The following is a 14,253-nucleotide window of genomic DNA, read 5'->3' on the forward strand; positions in this document are numbered from 1 at the left end:
TAATACTCTGTTATTCACTTATTCCTCCTCGTTGCCTTCTGATTTTCTGTGCATGATTTTCTAATTTATTTGTTTGCTGGATTCAAGATTTTGATTTATTTGTTATCTGTTCATGATTTATTTGTTTGCTAGATTCATGATTTTGATTTTTTATTTTCTAAGGTTATTTGTTCATGATTTATTTGTTTGCTGCTTCATGATTCTGGTTGCTGAATTCATAGTTTTCTGAGGTTATTTTGGATTCATGATTTTTTATTTTCTGAGGTTATTTATTTGTTCATGGTTTTCTGAGGTTGTTTTTTGTTTTTTATTTTCTGATTGTTACAGTTGGAACAATCACAAAGTAACACACAACCACAAGATAATATTGTTCAAGATATTGGTGAAAGGTATCATAAGCTTGTGATTCAGGCAAGGAGCTGGTGCTGTAAGTGTGAGTGAGACCAGAGAGGAGAAGAACAAGGAAAGACTGTGATTCTTGTGTATTATTTCAATATAATACATGGGTTGGTTTATATACAGGGAAGTGCAGGGGAGTGTGGTTAGTCAGTTGCTAACAAAATTTACAGCTCAGCATAACATAAATAACAGAAGGAGAAAGGAAAACATGCTGCATAACAAACTTCACCATCTTGCTGATTGAAGTTCTAACTGAAGCTACTGGATTTTCGCGTGTCTTTATCACCATTCCTTGTGTCAATTGGAACACTTAATGATTTATTTGTTATCTGTTCATGATTTATTTGTTTGCTAGATTCATGATTTTGATTTTTGATTTTCTGAGGTTATTTGTTCATGATTTATTTGTTTGCTGCTTCATGATTTTGGTTGCTGAATTCATAGTTTTCTGAGGTTATTTTGGATTCATGATTTTTTATTTTCTGAGGTTATTTATTTGTTCATGGTTTTCTGAGGTTGTTTTTGTTTTTTGTTTTTTGTTTTTTGAATTACCTGTTTATGATGGAGATATTGGAACACTTAATGATGATTATGATTTTTGATGAGTTGCACCTTTGATTAGTTGAAAACTTGCTAGTAATTGTTTCTTTTGAATGTAGAACATTGTGGGTTTCTTTTGTTTAGTTATAAACTTTGATGTTTGAAGTTGTTTGTGAACCTCTAATATTAAGTTATGGATAATTTATTATGTGAAGTTTTAAATTTTATTAAGTTAGAAATTATTAAATTTATATATTTAAAATTATTTTTAGATTTTTTAATAATTTTAGTTAATATTTAATTAAACCGATTGAATCCCAGTTGAATTACGGTCGAACCAATAAACCATTGAACTAGTGACCTTACCGGTTCATTGACTGGTCCGGTTCTCGCAACCTTGAATAATATACATGTGTTGTTTTATGTGTCTTTAAAAGAGGTAATGCCTAAAATGGTCCCTGAAATTCTCAACTCGCTTCAGATTAGTCCCTCACTTTTTAAAATGACCAAATAAGTCCCTTACTCTTAGAATTGTGAATCTTCGTTAGTCCAAAAGTTACTAGATGTTTTAACGGTGCTGAGGTGTACAGTTAAGTACCAAGTTGGCAGTTAACTGCACGCTGATGTGGACAGACAATGAATTCAACTCAAACTGGTGTTCCAAATTTGATTAAAATGCCTAAATTGATCCAATTTTCACTTATAAAACCCTAACCCCCAAATGTTCATCTTTGTTCTTCATGTTCATCTTTATTCTTCATCTCCACTCATCTCCTCCTCGTTGTTGTTGTTGTTCTAGCCATAACAAACTTTTCACATCAGAATCATAAGCAACAAAACACTCATATTCCAATCAACGCAATAATGGATCCAAAAGTAGCATCACCCTTTGGTTGATCCTAACCACCATCTTACTCTATATTCCATATTCTTCCAACCTTCTCTTCTTCAACAACAATGACCAACAAGATTGCCCCCCATCACCACTACCACCAGACTCGACGACACCGCAACACAACAAATCCTCCAAATTAGTACTGACAACAACACATCCATAACCACATCAACTGAAGAATAAGCTTCCAATCAGAATAAAAAGAAACAACAACACAAAGCTTCCAATGACAAAAAAAACGAAGATGAAGAAGAAGCGATTATGTCGTCAGAAGAAGAAGTGGAAAATAACTACCCCGTGGTGGTTCGATTAACCTCGGAATAAACAGCACAAACAATCAAAACAGAATTGAAGCACGTTATTTTTGGGATTGTCGCATCATCAAACTTATGGGAACAAAGAAAAGAATACACAAGGTATGGTGGAGATCAAAAGAAACTAAAGGCGTTGTTTGGTTGGATCAGAAAGTAATTACAACAAAAAACGAAAGGTTACCGGAGATTGAATATTCTTTAGATTAGTGCCAAGATCAACAACATCAATAAGAATGAGGGGAGTGAAGACGAAGAACAAAGACGAACATTTGGGGGTTAAGGTTTTATAAGTGAAAATTGGATCAATTTGGACATTTTAATCAAATTTAAAATACCAATTTAAGTTGAATTCATTGTCTGTCCATATCAACGTGCAGTTAACTGCCAACTTGGCACTTAACTGTACACCTCAGTGCCATTAAAATGTCTAGTAACTTTTGGACTAACGGAGATTCACGATTCTGAGAGTGAAGAACTTATTTGGTCATTTTAAAAAATGAAGGACTAATCTGAAACGAGTTAAAAATTTCAAGAACCATTTTAGGCATTACCTCGTCTTTAATATATACAGACACCAACCACACGTAGTGTTATTACACTAGCTTTAACCGAATAATGGACGATTATTATGCTTAGCAAAAGGGTTAGATCCCCACAGATCACACCTTTCCATATTAAATGAGTCACTAATTAAAAATTTGTATGAGATTGTCGATTTGCTCAATTATAAAAGGCTTCTTCTCCTCTTTGTATTTTACTTTCTAGTTTCTCTCTCTAAGATTTTCTCAATTTTCTCTTTCAACTCTCTTAATTTCCTCTCATCTTTGAAGTTAGTTTTCTTGTCTTTGTTATTGTTTTTGTTTAATATTTATGTTATATTTATTTATTTATTCAGTGTATATAATGTATTATTTGAATAATTAGATTAGTATTATGTAAAAATAATAATAATTAATTGTTATAAAATAAATATTTAGACATAGTTAAATTATGTAAATAGTTAAATTAGTGTTATGTGAATTGTTAGACTAGTATTATATAGAAATAGTTATTAGTTATTATAGGAATAAATATTTTAAAATTGATAATAATATATAGAATAATTTTTAATTATTATAGAAATAAATATTTTTAGTGTAGGTTACAATATATAGAAATAAATATTTACAATAGAATTATTTGTGATTTGGAGCAGGATTTGCATATTATTAGCATTTAAATAATGTTATAATAATATTATTTGAATAATTAGATTAGTATTATGTAAAATTAATTATTAATTATTATAGAAATGAACACTTATGAATAGTTAGATTAGTATTATGTGAATAATTACACTAATGTTATGTAAAAATAGTTATTAACTGTTATAGCTATATCTATATCTATATATTGTAGAATACCTTATAAGTTTAGAGTTAATAGTAATATATAGAGTAATTTTCAATTATTGTAGAAGTAAATATTTTTAAAATATATCACAATATATAGATATAGATATTTACAATAGAATTGTTTGTGATTTTATTTTAAATTTAAAGGATATTTAGAGTAATATTTGCATATTATTAGCATTAGAATTATGTGTTCTTTATTAAGTATAGTAATAAATTATTAATTTTGACGTAATAGATTTGGATATGTATAAATAAATTATGTATTGACGAGGTTATTTTTTATATTTTTTAAGTTTTATATAGATGGTACGGATGGAGCAAAACTTGCCGAGAGGTTATGAACAGAACATGTATAAATTAGATAGAGATAATTATATTGTTAAAGGATTTTGACACATGGTATAAAATTTAAATTATGCATTAAATGTGTATAAAATTTATATTTTTAGTAGTTAGGGTTTTATATAATTTTGTTTGTCTGTTTAGGGTAGTAGGATCTTACATACTAGAAAAAATATACTAACACGCCCCAACAAGTTAGCAAGGCCATTCTTCACATAAGCTAGCTTCAGTCATATACCTACATGCTTGACTAGGATCATGACTGGTGCAAGTGTCTGCTTTGATTGAGAGGTGGCGTTCGGAGTCGCATACTTTTCATTTGTCCTGTGGGAGATGACGATCACCTTGGAGGATGTGACTTACCAGTTAGGATTTTGGATGGAAGGAGATCCTATTAGTGGCTATATGATAGGATGGAAGATATTCTCTAGTGAACATAGCATATAAAATTTATGTATGGAGTTGCTAGGAGCTATACCGAAACTTGCTGACAGACAGAATTAGAGTAAGTAGGTCGTTAATCTATCATGATTTCGGGTGAAAGTGTACCATGATTTGGAGAGGATTCCATAGAAGAGCGATGTATGCAGTACACTCAAGCGTATATCATGCAGATTATAGGAGGTATGCTGTTTTCGGATGCGTCAGACTGAGTCCATATAAGGTGGCTCCCACTTTTAGAGAATCTTAATCAGTGTGGCTAGATGTCTTAGGATTCTGCTGTTCTAGCCGTTCTCTACCACCAAATGTGTCAAGCCACACATAGTAGGCAGCGAAACTTGGGTAACTGTGATGCTTTGTTCCTTTTTTAGGCATATCATTGTATTATTCTATGTCGACCCCAAGGATTTGATGAGTGGAAGTTTTCCTTGGCTCAAAGGTATTTAGTCTTTATTATTTATTTTGTCGTTCTCAACTCTTCCGACTAAGAATGCGTAATTTATGAGAACTAATAGGATTTGCAAAAGGTTAGGATACAAGCCTGTTAGGGATCGTAAGGAGACTAGGCTGAGGACCTGGAGATAGGTTCTCAATAGTATTAGGATGACCGACATAAGTAATCTATATATTTGGACTTAAGTACAAATGTGTTCGTAAGTAATTGTCATGTTATGTATTTTACAATGTGTAGAACTTGTACATGTCGAGTGGATTCTTTATGATGACCCACTCATTCAGCACATTGTTCCGGATAGCGTACTACAGGCCGAGGGTACATGGAATGTTGTGTACCCTCTACTATGCTTTTAATTGTCGAGTAGCACCAGGTGGACCATGTAGTTAAACAGTTCGATTCAGATCAGCATATCCCTACATCACCACTCAACATCAATGTGATGCACGGTCATGATAGTAGCTGGCGCAGAGGGGAGTGGTACCCAGAGTTCTTGCAGGACTTCCTTCGTCTCTCCCTTTACTACTACAAATACAATAGACAATATATTTAAATTTTTATCTTGGGTGACAGTCATAAGCAAGGTGCCTCCATATTTACCATGCAAGTGAGTACCATCAATAGAGATAAGCAGTTTGCAATGCTTGAAAGTCTCAACACGTAATGAAAATGTCCAAAAAATCCGATGAAATATAATACTATCTTCAACACTACGGTATGGTTGAGTTATAAGTTGAACCCATGTGCCTACATCATAATAGCTGTTAGAACATAAGTTCGTTTAATACTGCATATATAACTAAATGCAACATAATGACACATGCATACATGGTAAGTACAACTACATTGAAAATAGCCACCTAGAAAGCTCATTGTACGAATCCTTCCAATCTCCATATATTCTAGCGATTACCTTCTACTTTGTAAGCCAAATTTTTCTATAGGATGCTTTATAGTTAAAGTGGGTTTTAACAAATCCTTGCAAAACCGTTATGCTAATGGTTGGATCGGCTTTTATCATTAAGAAGATCACTTGAGCTATTATTTTCGAGTCCAACCTTTGATGATCTTGTCTCATTGATGTTTGCATGCAAGAATGCGGACCATTGTATTTTCTCACCTCCCATTTTTCCTACATTTAATGATAGAAAATGCGTATGCTCCATTGACAACCCATTTCAAACTGAGTGCACTAAACTGAATACTTCACATGGCCACTCGCTAATATTTTATATCTACGGTTCTCTTGATGCTATACATCTTTATTCCCATAAGAACTTTCTCTTTATTCTCAAACTATTGCCCAACTACGAACTCATTAATTGGATCATCATCGAGACCTCCCTGATCAGTAGACCAATCTTGGTTCATTGCATCCAGATTCAACGTGGTAAAGTGAGGGAGATGATCATATGGTTGGAAAATAGCAGGCTAAGTCAATGCGAGTTGCGAGTTTGTAAAGTAGTTTCTCAACATCCTCCTCCTCCTCATCATCATTAGGTATATCAATCGGTTCAACTTCTACCTTCTCACCATTGGATACAGGTTAATTAGATATAGATTGATCATTGGGCCTCCAACTGCAAAGCTCTCATGGCTTTCAACATCTGCTTGCCACATGTCCTCTGGCGGTATATTCAAATCTTCATGCTTCAACCCATCATTACTGCCCTCAGGTGGCATGTTTAGATCAACCATCAATCTTCTAATATTTTTTCTCACAACCCCACCTGACTGGGTGTAGTTGTCAGAATGAACCGATCAAGTTACTGGTTTACTGGTTTAACTGGTAAGTTACTGGTTAAACCGGTTGACTCGGTTCCACGTAAATATAAAAATATAAAATAATTAAAAACTTAAAATTAAAATTTGAAATACATATTTTCACTAATATTTAAGAATAATCATGTCTCAAATTCTAAAAATAACTAATATAAAAATAAACATAAAATTTGTCAGTACGACTATAATAATATCTTAATTTTGACACAATAAGAGTAACAAACATATTAGTACATCACATAATTAATTCACAAAGCCTATCATCTAACCATAATATTAGTATATTTCAACACTAGCATTAAAATAGATAACCTTAATCACAATACTAGCGTTGAAATAGATCAAGCAGATTAATAAATATTTAATAAATTTATATTTATATTAATAATGATACATATTAAAATATAATTAATTCAAAAAATAGAAAATACAAAATTAAATTAAATTAGATATCTATAAAATTATTTAATTGAATGTTTACTATGTAATTAGGTTTTGTCATATATAATAATAACAAACATCATCGCTGCAACCATGAGGTTTCAAGTTCAAACCTTATCCTTATCATTTTGGAAAAAATTCCGGTGTTACTAGACCGGTCTGTTGGGTCAATTTTTGCCAATTCTCATCGATTTTAACTGATATTTGTTAGTTTTTATTGATTCGCATTAGTTTTTATCCTTAAACGGTCTAAAGAATAAACTAAACCGGTCTAAATTTCAATTCACAGATTTTTTGATTGGACCGAAAGATCCGATTTGATTTATACAACTATGATCATCACTAATGTATGAAAAATTCTCCTCACACATATCACGCAGATAAATAGATAATTCCAAAATATAGATTCTGAAAAAATGATTGTGCCAATTCTTGATTAATTTTGTTCAGCACAACCTATAATGCATGGATACTGAAAAAAATATTATTCTAATTTTAGCAATATTTTTTAAAATTTTAAAGTTACATAACTACAGTAATATAGTTATACTAAAATTACATAAATATATAATCAGTTTTTATATTTTATGTACAAATTAAAAAAGAACAAAAGATCATTTTCAAGAGTTAGAACTTACAAAGTGAACAAAGAATGTACAGAAACTGAGGACCCAATATGAAGTGATAACAGCTAAGATGGTTAAATGAAACTGAAGGAACTCAAGGAAGGGACACAACAACAGTTACATTTGTTGTAGTGTTTCTTAGCACTCAGTTTGTGTGTATTATTTCCCTTTGTCTCTTCTTGTACAAAGGCCACCCTACTTTTGCCGTGGCCACTCTCGGACAAAAGTTGCCCTGTGCGAGAAGGCACTTGCAATTCACACGTGGCATGGCATATTGTAATTGGAAACTTGATAAATTTTTTAAGTTTGGCACATGATGCAACTCTGAACTCCCTTTAGTTTTAGCAAGGCTCTCAATTAGCCACTTAGGTCCATTAGGTAGCATTTGATTTAAAGTAAAAAAACCGAAGTTGGAACTAAAATTTAGTATTATAATTAAAATTTTAATATAGAGACACAGATCATTAAAACTTTTTGAGAGCTTTTCTCCTCCACGATGCGCTATTTGTTGGGCTGCCGTTGGGAGAAGTTTTGATTACGGACAAAATTTCGAAGAAAAATCAAGTGAGAGAACATAAGATGAAAAAATACCACATTCAACTCAAAATCTTAAGATAATAAGTTAATAAGTCTCTCATCTTATAAACTCATCACTCATCCTTGCTTTCTTTGGTGTAAGATTAACTTCATACACTCCTCACACTTACAACATTAACACTACCGACTAAGAGTCCCTCGCAGTGCACTGCATTCGTCCAATATTTCACCTTCCAAACAAATCTCATCACCGACACCACCATCCCACCAATGTAGACTCGCTCGCCTCCACAAACAGCCAGAAGCATAGGGAAAGGGGTTCAATAGCACATAGAACGACAACACAGGGGTGGGCTCTGAAGGATTATCATGAGTTTATAACACGCAATGGAAGAAAATAATGTAATTTTAAAAATTTATTTTGTGCTTAAACTTTATTTCAATAATAATTTATATGTATAGATCAGATCTAAATACTTGAGTACGCTAGTAAAAATCTTTTTCTCCTTCAACCTTTGCTGTCAACTCTTTGACCAATGGATATCTAATCTAAATTGAAAAACCTCTTACAATTCTTTGCACGCCATAAAATTCTTCTCCGAGAATCAGGCTCACATACGTTTATGTATGTAGAGGTAAAGGAATAAAACCCTTATGTTTTTTTCTCGTTATTTTCCTATACTCTTGACGTACATATATATAATGAGATTTGTTATTGATTTTAAATTTGAATCTCAATTCAAATTTAAATCATATCTTGAAATTCTAAATCTGAATCCTTCAAATTTATGAATCATATCATAACTCAATTTGAAACAGAATCAGTTAGGATCTCATCCAAATTTAGAAATAGAATAACTAATTATTCTCAAATCTCATTTATTATTCTCAATTATCATACTATTATAATATTCTTGGTGCTAGCAAAGAATATAATAATATTCCATTTGAATTAATATAATTATTTATTTGATCAAATCAAATTAATAATTAAATAATTCTACAGCAAAGATTAGAACACTCGTTAGTGTGTGACCCCATAGGTTCAATACTAAGCGGGTAGTAAATTAGCCATACTAAATTTACTAATCAAGGTTGGCGTCTAGCAATACTCCTCAACGACCCGATAGTATGAAGTAATATATTTTTACTAAGAACCTTAGAAAAACAAAGTATAATTCCTTCCATCTTTCCAGCTCTTGGTTAACTCTTAGAGTATGGTTTGATTGTCAAACTCTAATTTGTTACCATTATTATAATGAACTGTGAATGACTTAAGAAACTCATTTCTTCATTCATTCAATTTCCTTGGCCAATGTTTTATTCGTCTCAGTCATTATAATCATAGAGCTCAAACTTTTTACCCAGAGTTGACGGATTCCTTATTGACTAATCATTAATTCTACAAGTATTTAAATTATACCCAATATCCATTCAACTAGCACCCTAGGGTATCAGGTGTCCAGAATTAAAGTATAATAAATACATTGTTAATTACTATGACAGTCGCAGGTCAAAAGAAACTCTATTACTATGTTCATCTTGAAAATATCCTATTGACAAATACACGGTAATTATAACCATTAGAAATTTTCAAACCGAGTCAGTTCAATTGTCATATTTCTATATGCACAATCTATATATATATATATATATATATATATATATATATATATTCTATATTAATGTCCTTTTTAATAATTCTATGATCAAGAATAGTTTAGATTAAATTATAAAAGATTTATCTCTCAATATTATGATCACTATCACAATGATAAATCTCTAAATTTAATCATGGACTTTATTATATTAACATTTTAATATAATAACAATAACAAATTATTTGACACGCGATTGATTGGATTGTGGTCATACTACTTATTCCCAATAGACTCGACGGCGTAGAGAACGACGACACAGGGGCAAAGCTGCCGAAAGCCCAAAACAGACTAAGACAACTTTAGCGTTGGAGGGGCCGAAAACTAGGAGTTCAAAGTAAGTGTCGCGGTAGGAGAAAGAGCTTCGCCGAAAGGAGTGTTAGGAGGAGACGATAGTGAATAGAGGAAGGTGGAAGAGGATGTGAATAGAGGGAGGTGGAAGAGGATGAGAGAGTCGGAGGGTGCTAGAAGAGGAGGGAGAGTTTATTTTATTTTTTAATTTTTATTTAATAAGGGTAATTAAATAATTTTATTTGTTTAATTAAATCAAACATAATACTAAAATAGAGTTAAACCCCAAAATGGTCCCTGAGATTGGCGTTTTGCACTGAAATCGTCCCTGAGATTCCAATTGCACCAATTACGTCCCTGAGATTGAAAAAAATGCACCATAGTAGTCCCTGACCCATTTTCCATTAACGACGTGATGACATGGCATGATGACGTGGACTGTAAGTGACACGTGTCACTTTATGATTTGGCCACGTGTAATGGTAGGATGATGTTGTGACCAGTGACACGTGGCATGCTGATGTGGATAGTTGTGCCACGTGTCACAATGTTATTTGGCCACGTGTTTGGTTGTGCCACGTGTCGCAACAGTATTCGTCCACGTGTCATGCATTATGCCATCGTTGTATATGCACCAAATTAGTCCCTCACTTTGCATTAATTGACTCATTTTAGTCCCTGAAATTGAATGTCGTGCACCAAACTAGTCCCTTCACCAATTTTTTCTCATTTTTTTTAAATTTAAAATTTTAATATCTTGGATACACTAATTTCAATTCTATTTTTTCATATATCGTTTAAATACAAGAGCTTTTATAAAAAATTTTAAGATTTTAGTTTTAATTATATAATTTTTTTAATAATTTAATATTGGTAAATTTTGTAATATATAAGTATGTTATTATAAAAAATAATTATATGATTGATTATACACATTTTTTTCATAAAAAAAATATGTGTTTTTAACAAGAAATTAATAATTAAAATAAATATTTTTTTCTTATGAAATACACGTTTTCGTTATGTATAAATGAGCTAGATTGAAGGCACTTCAACCACCCTCACTACCACTTTTGATCTCTGCAATCTAGACGAAAGAGGTCGGAGATGATAATGAGGGAAGCTTGAAATGCCTTCACGTCAACTCCAAGACGGTGGCTATTAGAGGTATCCGCAAGAAAAAAAATATTTTATAAAAGTACTGAAAGAGGTTGGAGATGGTAGTGAAGGTGCTTGAAAAGCCTTCACTTTAACTCCAAGTCCGCGAATAGGGTATTCGCAAGAGAAAAAATATTTGATAAAAACACTTTTATTTGAAAAACGTGTGAAAAAATAGAATTGAAATTAATGCATTCAAAAATATTGAGAATTTTGAATTTATGGAAAAAATGAGAAAAAATTGATGAAGGAACTAGTTTGGTGCACGACATTCAATTTCAGGGACTAAAATGAGTCACTTAATGCAAAGTGAGGGACTAATTTGGTGCATATACAACGATGGCATAATGCATGACACGTGGACGAATACTGTTGCGACACGTGGCACAATTGGACACGTGGCCAAATAACATTGTGACACGTGGCACAACTATCCACATCAGCATGCCACGTGTCACTGGTCACCACATCATCCTAACATTACACGTGGCCAAATCATAAAGTGACACGTGTCACTTACAGTCCATGTCATCATGCCATGTCATCACGTCGTTAATGGAAAATGGGTCAGGGACTACTATGGTGCATTTTTTTCAATCTCAGGGACGTAATTGGTGCAATTGGAATCTCAGGGACAATTTCAATGCAATACGCCAATCTCAAGGACCATTTTGGAGTTTAACTCTACTAAAATATAATTTTATTCTTTACACTTTACACCAAACATAATACTTAAGTCTTTATCTTTGAGTTTCAATCTCTTTCCAAACGTTACCTTAAAATCTAAGTAGTTTAAAGGTTAAACATATTATTAAAAATCTGCTAAATAGGAAATAAATTTTTAGAATTAAAAAAAAAATTGTTAAACATGACTCGATTATTTTAATTGATAAAACTCATTTAATATCTCACTTTATCGACTTAACTTTACCTGTTTATTTAACATAATTTAATGAATCAATTCGATATATTTAACCCATTTTGACGCCTTGTTTTTACTATCATGTTCCAAAATGAATATTTCCTATGAACATGCAATTTTTTTTGTTGTTTTTTGGCGTTATTCCATGAAATACAATATATTATATGTTGATCCCATAACCTTGAAATTATAAACTTTTTTTCCCCTTCTACCCAATTCGTTTTGTTGGCTCCTCAAGTATATGATGCAGCAATAAAGAGATGAAGGACTGTTTCAAAATGGCCTTTTTTTTTTTCAATTTTAACTCCTTATCATTCGAGAAAGACGAGAAGAGTTTAAGATGGTAAACATTTTCTAAAATTTTGTTTAAATTCAAATTCATAGCTGTTAATAGAACAAAAATAGATATTCTATATTTCTTATTAACGTGAGCCTATTTTTTATTTATTTTTTCTTTCTATCAATAAAATTCCAATCTTTCTCAAACTATTTAACCAACTAAAAAATACAGAACAGGCGAAAAAAGATACGTCTAACTTGCACCATTTGACCCGCAGATTTTGGTGAGACAAATTTGGCAAGACCGACACTGTACCTATATTATATTTTCTTTAAGGATTAATGGGTAGCCCAACCCAATACTCCAGTTTCTAAAATAACCCTAAAATTGTAGCTTCCGTGTTTTTAAGGATTAATTATTTTGTTGGTTTTTATAATTTTATAAAATTTTTAATTAAATTTTTATATTTTTTTTAATTAAGTCTCTGTATTAAATTTTTTTAATTAAATTTTTTTTAGTAGTAATTAGTTTAATTTTATAAAGATTTAATTAAAAAAAATTTAGTACAAAAATTCAAATAAAAAAATATAAAAATCTAATTAAAAAAAATTTAGTACAAAAATTCAATTAAAAAAAAATATATAAAAAATTAAGTAGAAATTTTATGAAATTATAAAATCAACAGAATAATTAAACATATTTTTAAATGTGTATTACTATTGCTTGATGTGGCCCCTCCCTTCGTATTTCTTCAGAGTTTAGAGGTTGAGGCTCCCTAAACCCTAGCATAGCCGCACCACTGCTATCTGTGCACCAGCATCTCAGGAACTTGGTGTCAGCGACTCCGTCTATCCTAGGTCCACTAGCCAATCTCGCCGCCTAGCTACCTCACCCCGCAACTCATCATTTCTGTCTTTCGAGCGATGAACAATGATTCAGTAACCAACACCATGCTATCTTGTGTGCTTCGGTCCCTTTATGCATGAACTATTAAGGGTAACCGCCAAAAATGCACTTAAATTATTTTGTTATTAATAAAAATATTCTCAAATTTTGTTATTAACAAAAATAACTTCAAATTATTAATAATTTGACAAAAATATATATTCACAAATTAAAATATCCTACATTAAAAGAAAAGAAATGATGTGATAAATTTTTTTTATGTAGAAAGTGAAATTTTGACATTAGTAAGACATTTTTTTTAATGGAACAAATATTTGATTACAATTAGACAGTATATTTTTAAATTATTTAAAAATATTTTTATCGATAAAAAAATTTAAAAATATTTTTTTATAAGCGCAAAGATGAATCTACTTTATTGCTTTAATTCTTTATATTTTTTTAGTAAATATAAGGATAAGATTATTTTTAAAAAAAATATAATAAAGTTAATCTGTAAAAGTACATGTGAAAAATTATTATTAAATATTGTTATCTTATTTTAAACTCTTAATTAAATACAAATAAATTATTATATTAAAAAGATCTAAAATATAAAATTAAAAATTTAATTATTCTGTTTGTCTTTATAATTTTATTAAATTTGTAATGAGGTCTTTATATTTTTTTTTAATTAAATTTTTTTTATTGTTTTTAATTTTATAATTGCATCAAAAACGTTTAATAGTGTGAGATTATATTTAATGGTGAGAGATCATTCACTTTTGTTTTGATAGTTAAATACTGGCCACAAGACACAAAAGTTATTGGCCCTTAGACTTTTCTAAAATTTAATTATGTTCCTAATTGTGATATTTTCAATTTATAAAG

Source organism: Arachis stenosperma, chromosome 10, assembly GCF_014773155.1.
Source record: "Arachis stenosperma cultivar V10309 chromosome 10, arast.V10309.gnm1.PFL2, whole genome shotgun sequence".
Taxonomy (NCBI): domain Eukaryota; kingdom Viridiplantae; phylum Streptophyta; class Magnoliopsida; order Fabales; family Fabaceae; genus Arachis; species Arachis stenosperma.